The sequence below is a fragment of the Bactrocera latifrons genome, unplaced genomic scaffold (genome assembly GCF_001853355.1).
Source record: "Bactrocera latifrons isolate USDA-ARS-PBARC rearing strain unplaced genomic scaffold, ASM185335v1 scaffold_239, whole genome shotgun sequence".
NCBI classification, from domain to species: Eukaryota; Metazoa; Arthropoda; class Insecta; order Diptera; family Tephritidae; genus Bactrocera; species Bactrocera latifrons.
The window spans coordinates 1-4,965 of record NW_017535952.1 but is presented as its reverse complement, the minus strand read 5'-3'; positions in this window follow the sequence as shown (position 1 = coordinate 4,965).

Below are 4,965 nucleotides of genomic sequence, written 5' to 3'. Positions count from 1 at the left end.
GCTAGAATAAAATAAATAAAAGAAAATATATAAAGTACCGAAGAGGAGCACACACAATAAGGCTTTGACAAATATATTAACATGTTTTTCGGCAGCTAATCCAAATTCAGTAATCGGAACGTTTATTTAATGAATATTAATCAGCTTAACGCTAATAAAAGAGCGGAGCGAAACTTCAACCAAATGTCACAATTCACTTGCTGAAATGTCTGCCAACTGCGCTACCCACACCACCGCACACTTGCGTGCACACACAAACGCACAGCCGACAACACTTTGCCGCCGAATGGAAGAGCGGCTGTAAAAAATCACAATCCATGGGAATTTTCCGTTCAAATGCACATTTTCATAATCCGCCAACACAAAACACTGCAGCAGTAATCACAACACAATCAAGGCAAAACAGCAACAGACCGCAGCACGGACAACGCGGCCGGCACGCACACTTGCATATTGGTATTGTGTGGCTGCGTTGGCAACGCGGCGCAAGCAACGGTGCAAATTGCTCTTTCTTTGATTGCTGATTGCATTAAGGCAAACACGGCATCTAATCAAATCAAGATCAGCTCAATGCGCGCCTCCATTCGACTAAGTGAATATGTGTGTGTGTGTAAATGTATGGGTAAGTGTGCTAATACATGCAAAAGCGTACCCGCATAGCACCCACTACAGCCGCACTGCACTGCTCGCTTATGAGACGGTTTGTTGTTCGAGCTCAGGCCGGCAATTGTGTGGCGTCATAAAAATCAAAGAACTGACAACTAGCAAACTATTAACGACAAATAAAAATTATAAATTGTAGCGAGTAGATTTGCATTGAGCAAGCCAACGTTTATGCGCATGTAAGTATGTATGTGTGTTACATACGAGGCGCGCGCGCGCTGTGATGAGGGTGCGCTCACGCCACCCCTGCCTTGCTGCCTTCGAACCCATTCTAATCGGAAACGCTTTAATACAGTCCAACTACTAATAATGAAATGCTTATTGTCGCAATTATTTTATTACCCTCACAATGTGCGGAATACACCGCATTACAGTTGAACACCCTAACTGACTAACCGACAACACGAATACCCAGGTTGGTCCATTGTGATTTGACATTTTGATTGTACAAACTCTTGCTTGCGCTCGACTGCATCCGCCTTGACGTATGCTTTATAAACGTTTCTGTTTAGCTGTTGCGAGTTTTAATAGCGAACAAGACCACAAAGGGGTTGAGTCGACTTGGTCGCGACTAAACGAAAGCGGCAGACGAAAATTTGTATAAGGGTAGCAAAATTCGTCTACGGGAACAGTGGGGCAATTGGATGTTTTATAGGAAACTTTTGGGCTTGTGTTCTGTACGTGCTAGGTGAAATTTTTTCACAATAGACATATTTGAAATTCATTGCAAGAACTTATCAGCACATAAGAAATTGTGATTTTTTAAAGACTCAATCGCGACCATTATAGCGCCATGATAGCCACCTATTTGATGCCTGAAATTGATGCTCCTGATTCCACACAGTGCAGCAATCTATGGGTTTATGCAAAGAACACTTCTTTGAGCAGAYAATTTCACTTTTCCGTTATAATTTTTCCTGTGGGGGTATGTAAAGTTTAAAGTCTATGTGGATRATCCCGCTTCGATTCAGACCAGTTACGGATAAAATGCTCGAACGAGTCATCGAAAATAATACTCAACCGATTGACAGTCTGAGACGTTGCCGTGGCCAACATTTGAACGGGAAAATCTTCAAAAAGTAAATACCAAAGAATCTTTTTTTCGAATGATAATAAACATTTCCCACTAAATTTGAAGTTTCTGTGCTTCTTTAGTGAACCTCGAAAAAGATCATCCTTTATAGGTAATGTGATGATCTACAATTTATATCTAAGGTAATTTTTTTAATGAAAAACCAATTGGAAACCAAAGGAAAGGGTTCAGGTTGTCAGGTCACAAAGGCAATGAGATAGTGACGAATTTACCAAGCGTTATATGGCTGGCGCCCAAAAGTGTTATCAGCATTGAAATACCCATGCATTGTATATACGATAACAGGCACTCGATAAAAGAGACTGTAGGAACATAATCGAAGAACTCACTGGTCACTGTTTGGTGGTGGCATATGCTTCCAGAAAAATAATCGTGAAGACTGCMGAAAATGTCAAGAGCAAGGCACCARGGAAACAATGAATATCTCGTGTGCACTTATCCCGCATTGTCAAAGTTACGCTGAAAAGGTATCACAAAAAAAGTCACAGGGTCTATTTAATCCTCCTCATAACTGAACTCCGTTTGGTATCGCAAAGGATCAAAACTGGTCTATGCGTGGCTCATTAGCCTACTAGACTAACCTAACCTACCCAAAACTACATCTTTGTTGAAAATCGAGAAGCATAATTTTTTTTATCTTTGACTCAGATATTTTCTTTCCTTAAAATTTAGTATGTTATTTTTGTTCATTTGTAGACGTGCTGTAATCTTGGAAAAAAAATTTAAGAGTGCGCAAAGAAAATATTCTTTTCTTTTGACTTGGATTGAGGAAACTGGACTTTCTGCGCTGTTGATTTTGCTAAGTCCGTCAATTTATAAGTGAACTAATCTCTCAGTTTTTGATATATCGCCACAAATTTTTGCATAGTTCCTTTCCTAATAAGGTAGCTGCCCATTTGTCGGAACAGGCGATATCGGTTAACTATATTTTATAGCTGCCATGTAAACTGATCGATCAAAATCATGTCTTTCTTTGGAAAACCAAGTTATCTTCGCCAAATTTGACTTGGATTGTTGTCAAAGGCAACGCTTTAGTCTCCGGACAAAGTGCTTAGATATATCTGCCGTTCAAACTGATAGCTCAAAAAGAATATAAGGATTTTTTATGCACCGAACGATCGGAATCAAGTTCTTGTATGGAAAACTTTCACATTTGACAATGTATCTTCCCGACATTTGTTCTAAATTATTTTCTAAGGCAACTATGTAATCTCCCAAGAAATTGTTCAGATCGGTTAACTATAGCATATAGCTGCCATACAAACTGAACGATCGGAATCAAGWTCTTGTATGGAAAACTTTCACATTTGACAATGTATCTTCACGAAATTTGGTACAGATTATTTTCTAAGGCAACTATGTAATCTCCGAAAAAATTGTTCAGATCAGTTAACTAAAGCATATAGCTACCGTGCAAACTCAACGATCGGAATCTAGTGCTGGTATGGAAAACTTTCACATTTGACAATGTATCTTCACGAAATTTGGTACAGATTATTTTTTAAGACAACAATGTAATCGCCGAAGAAATTGTTCAGATCGGATTACTATAGCATATAGCTGCCATACAAACTGAACACACAGTTACTAAAAGAAATGCACCTGTGAAGGGTGTATTAGGTTCGGTGCAGGCTCTTGTTTTACGAAATTACTTCGAAGAATTGTCTATTTATCTGTTTATTGAAAATTTAGCAAAATACGTAAATCTGAGTTAATTAATTCAACTAATTCAGTATTAAAAGTTATATCGTCATCAATTTACATACATCCCATTAACTTCTGCCATTTGCTGCAAATTTCGAACCACTGTGCGCGCACATACAATTTGATACACCACTTGGTACAATAATCTAAAAACAACAACAATGCATTAGCACTTTAGCCGAATAAAAACACAATAAAATATAAACAATAAATCCATCCAACAATTTACACCGTCACTGGTGAATGCGGCGGAAAGCAACGAAGGGCGAAGCAACATCCTTATGGTGTGTATGAATGTGTGTTTATGTGTAACGTAATTGAAAGGAATTGAATTTGGTGCACAATTAAAGTTGCACAGCGTGGCAGCAGCAAAAGCAGCTAAACAGTATCAAAAATAACAGCAACAATAAAAACAAAGCGTTTAAAAGGACCAAAAAGGATCAACACGCCACTAACCCATGGCAATTATATRTGTGTGTGTGTTTGTGAAACTTTGCCGTTGTTCTGCAGAATAAGGAGAGTGGAGAGGGGGTGGCGGGTGTTGCATGTGTTGTTGATGGGCGGTTTTGTTTTCATTGGATTATTGTCGCTATTATGCTTGTTGTTTTTCCTGATGCCTGAGCAGCGAACGGCGAACGGCGGCGAGTGACAGCATCGAAAAGGTCGCCGACGCTGCAGCTCAATGCAAAGACGACAGTCAATATTCTTGACGCCAATTGTCACCCACAAACAAAAGTGCACGGGCGTTTATTGCTAATAAGCACAAAGTGTATGTATCCTGTGTGCGGTGATGTGTTGTGGGGTGATGATAGTGTTCAATGGGCGTGCCAAATGGAAGCATATGTGAAAATAAGCCATGACAAATGGTTTAATTTAGTTGTCAGTTATTTTTGGTATCTGCTTTACATTGAATGGGCCGCAGGGAAGTTGCGCAATAAGCCGCGAAGCGAAGGTGGGGGCGCAAGGAATCTAGCAGTAGAGGCTATGAAAAATGTTAATGGTGGTTAAAGGCGTACACATGTTTTGTGATAATGTGCGCTTAAAATGGTAAACAACCATTTAACAGCAATGTAGATAATTCAATTGCCGTAGAAAACCAACAAAAAGTTAACTGGAATTTAATAAAAATGTGCAAACTATCAGCTAGCTGGGGTTAAACGCCAGCCAAAATTCATTGCGTGCCCATTGATTGGCACAAATASTTGTTCGCACATATGTGCAGTTCGCGTTCGCTTTTTTAGCAGCAAGTCAGTTCGCTTGACGTGCGCATGCAATCGCCAAATGCCCGAATGTCCACTTAACAAGTCACCTTGTCAGTGTTGCACCCACTCCCCCCTGGCGCGGAAGCTTTCAGTGTACGCTGCGCGCTTCGTACGAGTGCTTGCTAAGGCATTTCAAGCACGAGTTTGACGCATTCCATTCGTCAGTTCAGCCATTACTTGTCAACTGCCAGGCGCTGTGCGTCATTGACCTCCTGTTCACATTTGCCTTTTCGGCGTTTGAGC